Source organism: Coturnix japonica, chromosome 3 (genome assembly GCF_054131305.1).
Source record: "Coturnix japonica strain WE chromosome 3, WE-NBRP24, whole genome shotgun sequence".
Taxonomy (NCBI): Eukaryota; Metazoa; Chordata; class Aves; order Galliformes; family Phasianidae; genus Coturnix; species Coturnix japonica.
The window spans coordinates 86,657,496-86,675,768 of NC_140665.1; the positions used below are offsets into that span (position 1 = coordinate 86,657,496).

The window sequence follows — 18,273 nt, forward strand, 5'->3', positions numbered from 1 at the left end:
AATCATAGAATAACTCAGGTTGGAAAAGACCTCAAAGATCAAGTCCAACTGCAGCCTAACCATAGTACCCTAACAACCCTCTGCTAAATCATATCTCTGAGCACTATGAACTGTTCTGTTAGGTAAAAGTTAAGTATAAAATAACATGATGCAATCTTTAAATATATATTCTGGTTATACTAGACCAAAATAAAAGAGTTGATAACTTGACCAGAGACACATTCTCATTTTACTGTGTCATGAAAATGGAACTGATGAGGACCACGTATTTCTTTTACCATGAGAACTGCTTTGAATAGTTTGGGAGATTTTGAGACCGATGAAAATGACAGACAGAAGAATATCCCTGGCAATAGGTGAATTGGACCATGGAGAAGTCAGAAGAGGTGTGGGATTCAGAAGCCTCAGGAACACGCAGGAAGTTGTTACAGGAATTAGTTATAAAATGAATGTGTTTATGCTTGATGATGGTGATTTAGATCTGGACTAAAAATTATCTTTAGGTGAAAAACTCAGACTCCATCCAGTGATACTTTCTTCTTGAGATGTTTTTCTTTGCAGAACTGGCACGGTCCTGTGGATTCCTGGTCCTACAGGAGGCTCAAAATATGAATATCAGAGCTGTGCATCTACAGGAAGGGGTCTAAACTCAGAACTTTGACAAACTAAAGCTGTTTTCCTTCTATTTGCATATTCACTAAGAACTCCTCCTTTCCCAGTATACCACATTCTGTTCTTGGACCATACCTTAGTCTGCCACTCTTACAGGCACCCGATTACAGCCTATGGATTCTCATATGAGGCACAGCTCCTAAAAGCTGGGCAGGACACTGCTCCATATTGCAGCTCCCAAACCTGGCAGCAAACTTAGTCCTTCCAGATCTGAGCATACCAAACTTCACACATATGTTTACATTATATTGAAGTCAATGGGGCGTTCAAGGGGCATCCTTCTATCCTTTGCCAAACTGTGGTATTTAATCTCTTCCTTTATCTACCCCAAAAAGCATTTACATTTTAAACATATTTGTACTTTTGTTTATATGCATTTTACTTCAAAAACCATTGGCAAGTCCTCAGCGACTGAAGGCTGATGAAGGTTGGGAGCCTGGTGAGCTTGGGGAGGATGATGCTGCTTACTCAGTTTTGTGAAGCTTTTAAGAAACACCAGCAGTGGATTTCCTTTGGCACATAAGTTGTTATGTTTGTGAGATTATGCTCCAGGAAATAGTTTTTACTTTTGCTAGCTTGTAAAAATATTTTAACAGAAGTACTGTTTAAGCAAATAAATATTAGACCTTCTTCATAAATACACTTTATAAGTAATTTCATAAAAGGTACTTTACTAGTTTTACCTCAAAAATTGGACAGATATCTGTTAATATCTCCTGATGCCAAAAGTTTTAACTAAACTAATCCATTTCTCTCAGCAGTAGCCCCTCTACTTTGAATTATGTCTTGATACATTGAGCTAATTACTTTGTTCCTTGAGAAGGAGTCCTAGGGGATTTTGTAACTGCTGGGTTTGTGTGTCCACCTCCCGAAGTCAGGTGAAATGAAAGTATCAGAAAATCAAACATCTCTGGTATTCTTTTCAAGTAGACGTAGCGTAGACTGGAAGGGTTTATGAGAGAAATGGCATTGCTGATGCAGATGATTCAAGCTTGACCTTTTGTGCTAATAAAGTCCATTAAAGTCTCTTGAAATTGTATGTTTTATGAAAAACTTTCACACATGGATACTCAGTTGTCCAAAGCAGAATTTCTGTCTTCTTCACACCAGGACCCGCAGCCCAAGACAGCTACTCAAGGTTACGCTCTACTGAGAAGAGTATAAAATGCATGCAACGTCTCTGATGTCTTTTCACAGATCTTCTGGAAATTGTGTTTCTGCATCAAAGTTCCCACTCTGAAGCGTTTCTATCTATAAAGCTAATCTCTGGCTTTGTGGAGCTGCAGGCTGTGCATTTCCAGAGACGCCACAGACCAAGAAATTGAGTATTTACCAACCAGCAGTCACTTGGTCACTTATTCCACCGTGATTATGTGATTGTGACTCTGAGCCTTTAATCCGCATATCAAAGAAAGAATGAAACCAAACCCAGAGTTCTTCTATCCCTGAATTATGTACACATCTGTTTATACAGAAGCTGTGCCACAGTCTATAGCAGCCGGTCTCTGGTTTGGGCTGTTTCCTACCCTACAGCCACCCTGAAGTTTGCTATGGGGCAGAATGGGCTCCCAGATGAAGAGCCTCAACCCCAGCCCTCGTTGTAGCTGCTGGCAGCTCACTGCTGTTCTGGCAGCATCCCCCCGTGCCAGCAGGGATGTGGCACAGGATGGTGAGTGGCACCTTACTGATAAATGCTTCATTTTGTACCCTGTGATGATACTTGTGCCAGACATACGGATTTTTGGCACAACTGTGATGGTAATCCTTTTAAATGGCATCATTTTAAGTATGTTCTGTGCCCACATCACCTTTTCAATTACTAATTATACTTCCCACCAATCATAAATCAACCAAAGAAGAAGGATACTAATGCTTATCTTTGCCTTTTCCCCTTAGTTATAAGTAGCCAGTGACAACGTACATAAAATAGATCTGTCTTGTCTTTCATTTGACTTTCTTGTTACTGTTCTACAAAGATAGCAATTTAATAAGGTAGCTTATGTCGTTTAATCAAACGGTAGATTAATATGACTCCTGGAGCTATGTTCACTTCAGGTTTTAACTGAGCATGTAATCATGAGCTGCAGCATGGCACTGACTTTTAATCAGAGTCCCTCTGTCTTTGCAGCAAGAGTTTGTACATATAAATGACATCCAAAAAGGCCCAGAAACGGATGCTTCTCCACCTCTGTAGTAACATTTCTGTGAATGACCATTTCAAGTGCTCCACACCTTTTCCAAAGCTTGTAGGGATTTCATATAACCCACAGCACCCCGCTGATAACATGCAAGTAAAAAGTCTGCAGCAGGTTGGTTAAAGGATGGCAAACTGAGAAGGGGGGGAGAATTAATTCCCAGTAGTTGCTTCGGTACGTTTCCATTCAGAAACTGCGTGTGGGATTTATCTCCATTTACAAGTGGAATCCAATTAGCTCCCTCTGCAGACAGTGAAGACAGGGCTGGGAGCGACCTCCACCCTGTGGCATGGCAGCTGCCTGGAAGGACTTCAGGAGGAGATGAAGGTATGTGGGTGGTTTCTTTACTCATGCAGGTACTTCCTGTGAGGGGGCTGTTTTCTGTGATTCTCCTGAGTGGGGAAAAGGGGTGTATCTCGTTGCTGTGATTTAAACCAGAGTATGGAAGAAATACCAATGGAAAGTGACCCTGCTGCTGATAAATATCTTGAATCTTTAAAAAAACATTGCAGATAACAAACTGGTTTGTCCTTCACTGTGTGTTCTTCAGTAATGAATTACAGGAACTTGAAACTCTCAGCCCAAAAGGGATGGTGGCACATGAAGTCAGAATGCATAAAAGCTTGAACGGAATCATCACTGCCTGGGAATAACTCAAGCAATGTGTGGCTCTCCTGTCATAACTGAGTCATATTTCTTTTATAAAAGCAAGCTATGTCCCAAGGAAAAAAGAAAATATATGTATATATGTGTAGGACCGTGCTCTGTGCTCAACAGCACTGTGGTAGATCCTCACTGTAGATGGGGAAAGAAAGGGTGTAGGGACGGTGCAGAAGCCTTGGTTTACCTTCAGGCTACAGAGGGAGGTGAGTGATGAGGTATAAGGAGGGATGCCATTGCCCCAGCCCTGCCTCATCACTGAGTTCAATGCAATCTCCCACTGAGTCTTGGTCTTTGTCACACAGCTCTGCTAAGGTTTCTTTTAATGGGTAACTCCAGAGTCCCTCTCTCATCCACTTGCTGGGTTATACCCTATTCATTAGCCCTTGAGTTCACCTAAGGGGTTATTTGTAATATTAAGTGGAGGAACTATAAAAACACTGGTGGTATTGGCTGTGAAAAGATACCTGCAATGTTTTTTTCCTCTCTGTGGTCATTTTTTTTTTCCCTTCAATAAAAAAACAGTTCTACTCTTTGTATTCATGTCCCTGCACCTCTCTTGTCTTTTCTTTGCCAGGCAGGAAGGCAGTGCGGCCTCAGATGACCTCATCCTGCAGAACAGTGTGCAAAGGAAGGATGGGCATAATTTCACAAGAGCAAGAGGAGCAGAACACCCTCCAGCCAGAGGAGAGGAGGTGAAAATCTGATCCCCCAGGCTATGCAGTCAGCCCGGAATCCATCAGAGCCTGGGGCAGCTTCAGTGAGCCAGTGCTCTGCAGCCATTTAGCAAAGCTGGGGCTCATTTAAGCTCTGTGTACCTTTAGCTGTGGTTTAACTCTGCAACTATCTCAGTACAAGTTTGCATCAAAAGGACAAGGGGGATGAATGTAAACCAACCAGCTTATACTGGTTCATAAACAAGTTGCTGGGTTTTTTGTCCTTTTCTTTTGAATCATACAGGCTGACTTATGCTTTATAACTGCCCTCCCACACTAAATCAAAACTGTTTCTTCACTGCGTAGCACATTAAAAAACCCAGCGTATTCCTAAGGATATTGACACTGAAGTAGGATTCCTAAGCATTTCCATAGGTTTTCTACACAGCCAGCACCACAAATCAGCACTCTGCAGAGCAGCTCATCCCCTTTGGGTGCCCAGAAGAGGAAGGCCATGTCCTCCCCCCCCCACCAGGCACGTGCCTCACTCCTTGCTGACATGGAGATTTCACTCGGACCTGGCACCTCGCTTTTAGAAAGCCCATGGGAGCTGAGATGAATTGTCCCTATCTCTACAAAATAGCTGCCAATAAGAGCCATTTCACATCGCAGACACAGAGATACGGAGACAATCAGCAGATTTGAAGGCATGGTTGCCAGGACCTGTGTAGGACTTTCAAAGAGACAGCAGCTGAGCTGCAGAAAGCAGAAGCTGGGTGCAGACCAGACGCACCTGGAGCAGTGCTGAATAAGAGTAAGCTTACACTGGAGATACCAATGGATACTGAGCAAGCTCTTTCTATCCAAAGCCAGCACCTGGCTGCAGCAGAGTGCAGCAATGATGAAGCAATGATGTAAACGCAGTGCCCTCATGCTGTTTTCCCTCCTTTCTCCTGCAGAAACTGGAAGGAGCACAGGGTTTTAACAAGTCTGTGAGTGTGAAGAGCAGGGAAAGAGCCCCCATCACAGTGGGCTTACGGCACTGCTGCTGCTGAGGGTTGTGAGGCTGCAGGTGCCTGAAGTTCTGGGTGCAGCCCAGTGCTACTGCAGCCCAGGCCAGGCCTGGGGCATGAGGCACAGGCTGCAGCAGAGCCAGGCCCTGTGCTACAGCAGATGTTTTGTGCTGTGCCATCTGTCCTACACCACCAGGAGGGCAGGGTGAGGCTCTGGGCACTCCTTTTGCCCGAGTCAGAGATGCCTTTTTGGTGAGAAATAATGATCATCATCCTGATGCACCACACAATGCACCCAAAGCAGGGCTGAAAGCAGGGCTGCGTATACTTCTGTAGTCCAGCAGAAAAGAAATATTACTGTGTCGATACCTATACAATAGTATTCTTCCTGTTAACACAATGTTTGGTATAAAATGTTACCGGTTATTATATTCTTTACTCTCAGGGACTACTGAGAAGTTCTCAATAAATAATAATTTTCATTTACTTTCAACATAGACACCCATAAGTAATTGTGTAATATTGCCGAGGGTGAATTATCTGCAGACCCACACTGCACTGTAAATAAAGTGCTGTGTGTGCTCCGTGCTGCATGAGCAGAGGTGGTGCCAAGAACCTGAAATCATCCACTTTGCTGCAGGAGAGAGCAGAGAGAGCTGTGGAGCTCTGCACGTCTGCGTGGGGCAGCAGCTGCCCTGTCCTGCTCTGCCCTCACGCCTCTGCCCCACCAATGGCAGCTGCTTCCCAGCACCTCCAGGCAGAGCACCACAGAGCCTCTGTCTCTGGGACACCTATCCTACAAAGACAGGCTGAGGGAGTTGGGCTTGTTCAGTCCGGAGCAAAGAAGGCTTCGGGGAGACCCCATTTTAGCCTTCTGGTACTTGAAGGGAGCTTATAAGCAGGATGGTGTCTGACTTTTTACACAGTCTGATAATGATAGGATAAGGGGGAGTGGTTTTCAACTGTAAGAGGAGAAATTTAGGTTAGATGCTAGGAAGCAATTCTTTCCTCAGAGGGCAGTGAGGCACTGGCACGAGCTGTCCAGGGAAGCTGTAGGTGCTCCAATCCTAGAAGCATTCAAGGCCAGGATAGATGAGGCCCTGGGCAGCCTGATTGGGTGGATGGAAACACTGCCCGTGGCAGAGGGACTGGAATTGGATGGTGTTTAAGATCCCTTTCAACATAAGCTATTCAATGATTCTGTGATTTGCTGGGGGAGATATGAGCTGCTGCCATAGGTAGAGATACAGCAGTGAAATTAATGGACTCTGTCTTAAAAAAAACTTAAAATAAATTAAAAAATCTTGGATAGAAACAAAGGCCTCCTGGGTGCTTGGGGTCCTCCTGAGAGAAGTTCCAAGCCTGCCAAGATCTTAAGTCATCTGGCTCCGCATCCATCTGCAACTGACTCAGCGGTCTTCCATTCCTCCAGCTGCATAAGTAGCTTGTTAAGTATCTTAAAGCCAGGGATGATATCAGTCCTTAATGAATGGATGTTTACTACTGCTGTTTCAATTGCTCCTGGAGGCCCCCAGGATATCCCCATTGTGTTAGGCATGTACAAATGAGCTAAACATATTATCCTCAATGGCTTTCCATGCAAATGAGCAAGATGCAAAGTTTGACAGGTCGCCCTGACAACCTGTTAGTGGTTGTAAAAATGCAGAGGGGAGCAATGGAGTTTTTCCTCTGTTATTTGCCACTAGCTCCTAATAAGGTGTGGGAAGAACGTCAATTTCCTTGCACAGTGAGAACAAGGCAATAACTGAATCACTCAGAGCATCAACCTTGCTGAAAATGTCTGTGCCATACCAGATGATGCCAAAAGGGAGATATTCCAATGTCTCAGATGCTCTGTACATACCAAATCTGAAGCTGTACTCTTAGTTGTGATACCTGTTTATTATGATCAGTATGTGTGTAAGAAATATTTTAGACTCAGGATCCATTTGCTTTTATTACCTGAGAGGTGCTGCAGCCGGAGAGCATCATTATTATTATTATTATTCACTTAATAAGAATTATACTATTGCCAGGTGGACCTGAGAAAATTCAGACTGGAGTACTCTGGGATCTGGCTGAAGAACTCGGAGCGGTTAGTGATTAGTGGTTGCATCTGAAGTGCATGAAGGATGGGTGAGTTCCCAGAAGACTGAAATAGGGTAAATATCCCAAAAAGCCCAGGGTCAGTCTGCAACTCGACAGCACTCCACAAACACTCAACAGTGCTCGACAAATAATCAGAGCTATCTGCAAACCTACAGAAAATTAAGGTGATCAAAAGCAGCGAACATGTTTACCAGGAATAAATCATGTGGAACCAACCCCATTTCCTTAGACAAGCTAACAAGCAAGTGGGCAAGCACCGTGCTATATGGCATATTAGTATGAGTAAGATGGTCACAAAAGATTCTCATAAGCAAGCTGGGGAAATGCACTCTTAAATGAGCTTCTGTAATGAGATCTTGTCTAAGAAGTACAAGGAATGAACGGTTTGCTTTGAGTGTCTGGGAAGAAAAGTACAGAATGGGTTGCTGCACGCTGCTATGAACGGGGGCTGGCTGATATTTTTACTAATGACTCATATTACGAAAGTGGGTATGCATAAAACATCAACCCGGGAAGGACTGCAAGTGCCTGAAGGCTGAAGCAGAATTCACAATGATCTAAAATCTGGAAAGTGATCTCAAACTGGAAGTGCGGTTCAAGAAAAAGTGCAAAAAGCCCGAGGCCTGGGTGAAAGCATCAGCTGTACAAACACAGGATGAGGAGGAACACAAGATCGATGGGGTGAATCACAGCACAAGTCACCCTGCTGTGTGGTGGGGGTGGGAGGCATCCGAGGGACATCCTGAGCAGGGCTCACACCAAGCTGTGTCTTGTTCATTCACCTGCCCTATACAATGTGTTACAGCACCCTGGCAAAGCTAATGCTGCCCTTCTTTATGATGTTTTAGTTGACACATAAAAGAGTTCCTTATGCTGTCCTATACCTGTATAAATCTGGTTTGGATACGAGGTTCAACAAACCTGGAAGTGGCCAACACAACAACCAACACTTCATTCTGGAGTGTCACCAAAGGGAAGGTGCCACCTAACGTCCAAGCAGGGTCTGAGCAGTCTCAGAGCTTTTCTTGTAGCAGTTTGATGCACATGGCATCAAAGGGTAGCTACTCCAAAATACCAGTCTGAAATCAGAACCATCTTCAGTGCTATATGCCCTGGCAGGCCAGCGGTCAAAGCTCCTGTTCGAGGGTGGGTGTTCAAAGCGGTACCAGGAGCTCTGCTGGCAGCCTCATGATGTGCCCTCTTTAGTAGGGATGGGGAGGAGACCAGTTCCTGCTGCAGGAGAGAGGGGTAGAGGTGAGTAGCATCAGAACAGTAGTCCAACAGCCACAGTATGAAACTCTCATGCCACAGCTCTCCTAGTGCTCTGCTTATTTCCAGAACAAATGTGATTAAAAACAAAACAAGACTGGGTGAACTTCCATATAAGTAACGCACTCTGTTTCACTAGTTCTTCCTCCCATTATAAACCTAGACAGAACCACGGTCCTGTCTGTTCTCTTTGCAAATAGTAAACAACCATAGCCATCTCCAGAGGAAAAAAAAACAGTCTCAAGTGAATCCCATCAAGAATACAATAGGTCAGGTGGCCTCTTTACTTGAAGACAAACAGAGGTGGGTTAATCATTTCTATCCTCACCTTCCCTCTCCAGTATGGGGCCACTGGATCACAATGGTTGGACATCTCAGGTTGGACATCTGGCCTCACCAGCCACAACTGCATATCCACAGTGCAGAGCCCTCCTGAGGCTCTCTGTGAGCCTCCACTTCTGCACTCATGATCATTAGACGTATTTTAGGACCAGCCTTAGTGCAGAAGCCCAGTTTCAGTTCCCAGTTTTGGAGACTCTGTGCAGATTTAGCATTTTATCCACCTTATGCCCTGTTTCTAACTTTTGACTTTTTCAATACACACAACCATTCTTGTTACTGTCATTGCTGCACATGGCCCAATTCATTACTCCACTGCTATTTTGCTGGTGGTTTTTTAATATCAATATTATGTCACCCAAATAGCAGCTTGTATGCCTAAGGTAAAGTCAAGTTAATGTGACTGTAGACATTTATGTTAATTTTTAATAACAGCTTTTATTTCACATGCTACTGATTGAGATGCAAAATGTCACTGTGGGCATCTTTTCTAGCTCTGATCTGCTCACATAGCACTACTGTGGGTGAAGCATGAAGACCAAGAGAGAAGAGGAAAGATATTTCTTTAAGAAATGTAGTATGAAAATACTCAGTGAAAGATTACACCTCTCTGGTAACCTCTAAAATCTATCTCTTTGTTCAACCAGCTTGAAGACAACTCAAAGAATAGAAAGGAAGAACTCTACTGTGAGGATGACAGAGCACTGCAACAAACTGCCCAGAGAGGTTGTGGAGTCTCCTTCTCTGGAGATATTCAGGACCCATCTGGACGCCTACCTGTGTGACCTACTGTAGAGCACCTTCTTTAGCAGGCCATTGGACCTGATGGCCTCCAAACCCTCTACAATTCTGAGATGCTGTGAAGTTGGGCCAACACCAGACTCAAACTGCTTTTAGCAATGGCCTGAAATGTTGGCCACCTTTTGCAGGTGGAGGAGTTTAAATGTGAACATTCAGTCTCAAAACAGGCATAATTTCATTGCAGCTGTATCAAGCAACAGCCTTTCCCTGCTGGAGATGAAGACACCCACATAAGTCCCCTCTGAGCTGTTGGTTAAAGTGGGATTTTCCCACCCTGCAGCAACCCCACATGTCAGGCATTTAGTGTGTCCAGGGCTTGCACACCTTTAGGACTCGTAGCAAACAGATCTGGTTTGATTCATTTTTCTGTGCCTGCTGATGCTGCTCCATAAAAACGATGTACATGTTTCATTTTAAGTAATCTCTGATGCCTCGTAGACCTGCTCTTTGAAATAACTGTCTCTGAATATCTATTACTGCAAGGTACCTGGGCAAATTTCCAGATGAGATCCTTAAACATGCCTGTAACATGGACATGTCCATAAACCAAACCATGCAAACTCTTGCATGTGCAAATGTAAGAAAATTTGTTTTGTTTTTTTTGCTTTTGTTTGGGTTTTGGATACCCAATTATTTTTGCCAAAGCAGGAAACTTTCACAAAGCAGGAACAAGTAACGATTCAGCCAACCCTCTACATCTGTGCTTAAAAGATAAAGAAGCAGAAGGGAACGGAGTTTTGAAAAGGAAAACAAATCAATCCCTAACCCCAGCTGCTGATTATTTTAAGTACCATGAAAATTGTCATGTTAGCAAGTTTAATTTTTCCTCCTTCTTGCAAGTGATATTTTCTTCTTTGGGAGTCTGAGCATAGACCTTGGTGTGACTTCTCTGAGTGTATAACCAGGTTGAGTGGTTTAAACAACTAAATCATCCTTGCCGTCACTGCCAAAAGACCACCTAACCCCATGGAACACCGTGCTGGGAATAAGGTGCTCTGTCACTTCCAAAGAGCTCCACCTATCTGCAAAGTAGCCAGAAGATGTCAACTGGATGCAAAAGCAGCTGGGTGAGGTTCTTTCTGTTGTGCTGTGGTCACTCACTCTGGTTTAATTCACAGCGGTTCCTCCTGCCTGCTAACACATCTGCAAAGAGCATGCAATTAAATGTACAGGGTTATTACCGCAGTAGGAAATGCCCTGGGACTAAATGCAATACCTTGAAACAGAAACGACAAGGCCAGAGGTGTGGCAGGCAACGTTTAAAATACCACCCATATACAAATACTGTAGATGAAAGACTATTTACAATCATAGAATTGTTTAGGCTGGAAAACAACCTGAGGATCATCAAGTCCAACCACTGTACTTCACATAATGATTGTGAGAGGGGATTTCTGGGGTGGATATTCACCTGAAGCTCTTCAATATACAAAGAGGGGTGAGTTGGTTTTCCTTTTTCCTTAATTCTGAGCCCTCAGTTCGATTCTGGACATATGTATTTGGTATATTTATCTCAGTCCTGATCAAGGACACCAGCAGTAGACTGGCTGCACTGGCCCCGCACGCACACTGGTGCAACCCACTGAGCTGCTCAGCAGATCCTGCTACTGGGACAGCTGCACACTCCTCAGTATGTAGACTATGTAGGCTATGCTGAGTCTATAGTTATGTATATCATCCACTACTTAATGGTATACCTTGGGGAATGGGGGGCTCTCTGTAATTAATCTACCATCAGATGAGAACTCGCTCTTTAGGATGTGGTTCTGGCAAAGTGCCACTCAAGTGAATTGTGGCTCCATGAAATGTGATAAGTTTTTAGGGTGCTAAAACATCTCTCTGATGGAGACAGAGCTGACTGACACTGCAAACTCTGAAGTGGGAGGCAGCTCAGTTCAGAACAAATGCTACCAGGTATCTCAAAACATCCTGGTCTTAAACAGCTCCAGCATTGCTCCTCCACTCTGCAAAATCTCAGATTTTGCTCACATGGATCCAACTCTGCCACATTCAGTAGCACTCAGCACTGTTTCCAGAGGAAATGATGTGACAAGGCAATCCTTTAAAGCCAAAATTGAATTAATTTTTTCCCTTTTCTTGCACTCCATCCTATCTGCTCAGCCTTGCCTTTGCACTTCGTTTGCCTGCCTCCTCAGTCATGCTGGTGCAACAGCTCACAGCACTGCACTTGATTCCTAATAGCAAGAGGGGTTGGTGTTATGAGATGTATTCCTAATTATAAATCATTTTACTCTTTGAATTTCACCTTGGGCTCAGGCAGAGAACAACAGCTTCCACTCACCTGACTTTGCGAGAGCTGGACTGAGAGGGGAAAAGCTGTTTTCCTGTTTTCTGTTACTATCTGACTTGGTCTACCAACAGAACGGCTTCTGACTACTAAGTGTTACGGCTGTGCTTAGATATGATAAGAAAAGGGAGCCATTTCCCACTGGTTGTAACACATTGGCCACTGAGACAACACTCCACAGAGAGCAGGGAAGGTCTGCTGCTGCAGATGGTACTTGTGTTAACTTTGTTGGGTATGGATTCAGATCTAAACTCATGCAAAACTGCTGTCCAATAAATATCACCAAAAAAAAAATGGTGCTTAACCCTTGAATTCTCCAGACTGACTTTATTATTACTATGGTATTGAAGAGTTGTTTCTGGAAGATCAATAAAGAATAAGAATTAGGTATGTTGTGTAGTAACATTTTGTACATAGTTAATGCCTTTCCCTTGTCAGATTACAAATTTTCAAAGTAATTCCTGACAAAAACCTAAGGATGCCTGTCAACTTGAATGAATGAACCAGAAGTTCCGTCATAAAAGTTAACTGAAAGCAGCTCCGTGGAAGGCCAGAGAGGAAAACTTAAAAATATATATTTACGTATGACTGGTCTGATCAGATAAGTGTCAGCATGGCTGGAAAATGGGAAATCAATCACCGCTGTTGGCTGTCTGCACACATTTTTTGCCTGAGCTGAGTCACCCAAAGCTATTTCTCAAAATTCCAATCTCAAGTCTCCACAACCACTGCATTACTTTTTGTGTAATAATTATTAGCTCCTTTTTCTTTTTTATTCTAGAGAACTCTGAGTATTTTGCTTCAATAAGAAGCGAATGCAGTGATAAGCATTGCTTTGAAGGTGCAGAAAAAGCACTTTCTGCTCAGGAAATACTTTGCAAGCTCTTTAGGTAAATAGCTCTCCAAATGTTTTTTCTGAGGCAGTTTCATAGTTCTGGAGCGAGTGCACGATAACCTCCCCAGGACATAAATCTCATCACTCCCATGAAAACTTCTGCCCAGTCATTGTTCCCACTGAAGGAGCCCATCTTCATACAATATTTTTGTCCAAGTTATTTCCTGGGAATCAAATGTGATCCCTAAAAACAAAATAAGAAGTGTCTGGACAAAAGCGTTGAGGCAGGGATATCCCTCTCTGCTAGGGTTACATTAAAAGAAATCCTACATGGAGCTCTTATCACAACCAAATTAGATGTTATTGGTGAAAAACAGTATTATGATGAAGAAAAGCAAGGGCTGGATACCATAATCTCATTTTCCAATTTGAAGTTTCCTAAGAGCTTTATAAGGGGACACTGGGGAACCACTGCATTAAAATCGGAGTCTTTGAGCTCTCATCACAGTGCTAGAAGAATCAAGACTTTATAAGTTGCTCTTTAAAGTTTTGGAAATAGTCTTTCACTACTCTGTGATATTTGTTGTTTTCCATCTTTTTTGTCTCAGGTTAATCTGGATATTCAGTACCTACCTCTAGACATACAGTTGTTATAAGCCAATGAGAAGAGGCCTGTCGCTATCTTCAAATCCAACTAACAATAAGAAAAGGTTCTTGTGTAACCTCCTCACCAGCTATGCAGTAAATAAATAAATAATCTTCCAAAATATGAATTTTCTTGGATTAACCTGTTCAGGAAAGAGAGGATAGCATTGGGAGGACCCCATGTAGAGTATGATCTGTTGTACTCAGCTCCTGGATGAAATGCATTTTCAGTAGGTCTGGAAGAAGGCAATGTGGAGGAAAGAGGAAAAAAACCCAACACTACAACACCAAGAAGATAAAAAACAAGGGAAAACTTGAAAGAGAGCAATTACATGGTTTCCGCTTAGATGTTAGAAGACTCAAGAGGAAGGAAGGAGAAGAAAGATAAAACTAAAAAGCATATATACTTATACCACGGATTCTGATCACAGCACTTGAAGCCTGAAACTAAAGACAAGGAAACTACCTGCTGCTCCAGCACGCATCTCTTCATGTCAGCCCAGCCTCTCTCCGCCACCTGTGTAGTGGCCCAGAGACCACAGGGTCTGGCTTCAGAGCAGGAGAAGAAATACAGTAACGTGCCAGCACCAGGACACAGTGACAAAACAAATAACAGAATCATTCCACTAGATGAGGTCACCAAAGCCCCACCCAACTTTGCTTTGAACACCCCCAAGGGATGGAGAATCCTTACCCTTTCTGAGCAATCCGTTCCAGTGCCTCACCACTGTCTCACCATTTGTTCCCTGTGCCTAATCTAAGCCACCTTATTTTGCTGGGGCCCCAAGAGCAGAATGCAGTACTCCAGGTGGTGTCTCACAAGAGCTGAGTACAGGGGAACAATTGCTTCCTCAACCTGCTGGCTATATTTCTTATAATGCATCCTGGGATACAGCTGGCTTTCTGAGCTGCAAGCACACATTACCACCTCACATCATGATTTCTACCAAATACAGGAGATTTTCCACTACCAAGCAGAAAAAGAGGAACAAGGGAGCAAGAAAGAAGGAGAACAAGGAAAAACAAGAGCTACTTCCAACATTCTCTATCCAAACACATGACCTTCCTAAAACAGCCCTAAAGAACATCCCCTCTCTTCTTGAGATTTCTACTCCAGGATATTTGAGAAGTGTGCTATTCCTGTGGTTAGACAGAAGGTGAGACACTCCCCATCTACCACTCCCAAGACAAGTCCCCTCTGCTAACTCCCTGCCCCCAGCCCCTCTCAGTCAGGGGAGCACGTTAGCAAGGATATTATTCCAAGTGGCCTGGCTGACTCCTATTCATTGTGATGAAGATACCAGTCCCAGGAGGAGGCCATCCAACAGCTCTTGGACCACAGAGTAAGTTCAAAAAGCAGAATGGAGAAGATAGCTAGCAGGAAAGAAATAACCTCATCATCTGACACAGCTGCACATAGTTTATAAATATAAATATAAATGTTAACTTAATTATCCTGATTACTTAGCATAAGATTATTAGTTGCTTATTTCCCTTGTTCCACTCTGATTGGAATCTTAATTAAATTCAGCTGTTGAATAACCTGTTCCTATTGTTTCATCGTGATGATGATGATGCTCTCAGGATTATGGAACTGGAAGTACAGTGTCCTGTAAACTTACCATGTGTTAGTTATGGCACAGCAGCTGCTAATCTGGACAGTTTTACTCCATGACAAATACAACGTTGTTCAAGCTTTAAGGGGAAAGCAAACAAACAATCTAGAATTATCCTGTATTTCCCTTTGGGTTCGAGAAATGTCATTGGGCAATTACTGTTAAGCAGCTGAATGAAAGTAGCATGTTAATCACTGATGTGTTGATGCCCTCATTTAGTTAGTGTTTATAAGGGCTAGTTCCCTTGAGGGTAGCAGGTGATATCTGTCTTTTGGCAGTGTGCTTTGACTAGAAGTGAGGTGCTTGTATCTTATTGCATTAAAGAAAATTGTTGTTGTCTCAGGGCAGGCCTTGTTGCTGTTGGGGTGTGAACTGGAACTCTGAAAATTTTGAGGAGGGTTTCCAATGAGAACATATAGGATGAGGGATACATACCACCCATGTGACTTTTGGAGACTTCTCCTTCTTAAAAACTGAGTATATTTTGGATTGATTAAATGCTGTGACTATTACGAACTCTTATAGGCTATTTCCAAATATATCTTTTCCTTATGCTGCCCCTTGAGACCACACTCTCTTGCTCTTCCAGACTCCTTGATGTTTCCTCTTTCTGGCACATTGATTTGAACAGCTGTGCTACAATTAAATAACCAAGTTCCTGCATTTGGGATTAGCTCCAAATACTGTTCTACCTAAATTAATTCCTGCTTAAGTCTTCCTTTGGCCTGCACTCTGATGTTTTGATTGTGGCACTCTGTAAGGAAGTCTCCTCTGGAGGGTAATTTGTTAAAATACCTGCAACCACAGACCTGCATAAAACCCAAGAAAATTCTAAGATTGGAACACAACATGGCATATTTGACATGAAAATTACCCAGGTAAAATCTGTTCTGAAAGGCCAAGGCTGAAATCCTCTTCCAGTTAGAGGAAGAAGTCAGAAGTTTCACCTTGCAATGGAATTTCTGGGGGATGATTTCTGATGGAGCTTTCCCCCGAGCCAGCACTAGGCTGACTATGAGAAGACCACCAGCTCTGCAAGAAGACCTGGTATTTCATTAGAAGCACAGTTCTGCAGTGCTGAAGCAGCATGCAAGTTGGATTAGAGAAGCTACGTTACCTGGTGTCACCCCTACCACCAAGGAGCTGTAAGGATAAGATTGGCTTTGGGAAGAATGAAGGTTAGTGAAGAGACATAGTCTTGAGATGCTGACCCAACTGTATGGGAAAGTTGCTTTAAGTCTATGCTGGGACCACTTTTTGAACAAAATTGTAAAGTGTCCTTGGATATTTCATGCTACCAATGAAGTAGGTACACTGAAGCAATGAATTATTGGCCTGAGGATGGAAGACTTAAGAGAATACTTGAATTGTCTGTTGACGGACTCGTCATCACTGATGACTTATGATAGGAAAGCAGATTCTATCTGTATTTCTGTCCATTATGCAATGGCCTTTTGAACTGATATCAGGAGAATATGAAAAATAGGTATTGCCTTCCCTGACTGAATGGCAGGCTGAAGATGTTTTGATTTGAATACATATAAATTCTTCTTACTATGGAATTCTGTATAAAAGCGTAGGTTGCTTTGCAATCTAGTGTAACACAAAACAAATTAAACTCAGGGCTCGAGAACTTGGAATAAATGATCATATCCTTCTGAGCCCAATTTTTTTACAGCTGGAAATGATTGAGGAGTGTTTACTTATTCCAGAAATTCTGATCATGGTATGAACTGGTAAAGACAGAAAAAAGTTTGATGACCTGCATGGGACTGATACAGGACACGTGTTTTTTATGTGTTTAATTGAGGGCTGGCTCAGGAAGGGCATGTAGGGTACACTCAGGGGCAAGATCTATCCTTGATCTAGGAATAGTAGAGTTCTTGTCCTTGGGGATGCCTGCTTGTCACTCTCTGGAGATCCAGTGTGTTGAGCAGAGACATGAAAGTACTGTGAGCATGCTACAACCAGTAGAGTCTTGCCTTGGCCATCTGCTGGGTAATATGGAAGTGAGAAAAAAACAAACTTACGGATCAAAAGCTACAGACTAATAAACAGGCCTTCTGAATCCAATTTACACTACAGTAAGAGACAAAATAATTTTTTCAATTGAAGAAAGGAAATATCAGGCAGTGAAGTTTCCTCTTACTTATGTTTCAAGTGGATCCTCCTTACAGATCCTGTGCCATGTTGTGGGCAGCAGGAAAGCTCTTCTTCACTGTCGTTTCATACTGTAATACTGCATACAGTGTTTGTTTGCTTTTCCTCATATAAAGCTGCTAGTTATTTTTATGACTAACTACACACTTTTATTTTTTAGAAGTTGAGTGATTGCTAGATTAAATCACTTCAGTGGTTGATAATGCTGGGTACTGAATGCAACAATTAGTTACTGTGGGACAATGTGCTCCTTAGATACAGCCCCATACAATTTTTGATCAGCAAGATGTTTCCAGCTTGCAGAAAAACTGCTCATTTGAGGCTTGCAGTATTGCTTCTTTATCTTCACCAACAACAGGAACACAGGCATATGTTAACATTGGGATCTTCTCCATAGACAATACCTCTTCCATTCTGGCAGTTCTTTCACGTTTTATTGTCAGTGGAGCATTATGAATGCAAGGAATGATCTGTGAAGCTGATTACAGCATCCAGGTTTTAGTAAAGTAATAAACATTTGAAAGTAACTTGTAAACTCTTGTAGCTTCACGCCTGAGTTCTCTCCTTTATTATTTATATTAATTGGAATGTGCGTGAATCAAACAGAAACATAAAAGTCAGACATTCAGTAGTGTGAACACAGAGTAATTCTGAACATCAGCCAAAATAGAACCTAAGACATGCAGTAAGTTAGCAAAAATTGAAGCGTGTCTCCTTATTTCCTCTCTTCTGTATTTTCTCCTTATTTCACCATGAAGTAAAATGCAATAAATAACTAAATGCAGTAAAATGGAGGGCCAAGGTATTTCCTTCCTGTTTATTAGAAAGAGATGTGCACGGATGCAGAAAGTTTTGAGCAGAAATGAGAAGGAAAGAAAACAGAGCAGGAATGTGGAAAATGAGAGGAATTAGCAAAGTGTAATTAGATTTGGGAATATGGAATAGAAAATGAAAGGTTCTATACGGTAATTGTTGTTCCAGTGATTACTTTAGGA

At 42.7% G+C, this 18,273-nt stretch overlaps 1 long non-coding RNA gene across 1 annotated transcript; it reads left to right on the forward strand.

Annotated features, from left to right (window-relative positions):
- The first annotated feature begins 14,572 nt into the window (after window positions 1–14,572).
- LOC107312143 (uncharacterized) lies at window positions 14,573–14,948 on the forward strand. Its single transcript, XR_001554408.3, has 2 exons — window positions 14,573–14,659; window positions 14,800–14,948. It is a non-coding gene; the product is annotated as an uncharacterized LOC107312143 (long non-coding RNA).
- The last annotated feature ends 3,325 nt before the right edge of the window (window positions 14,949–18,273 follow it).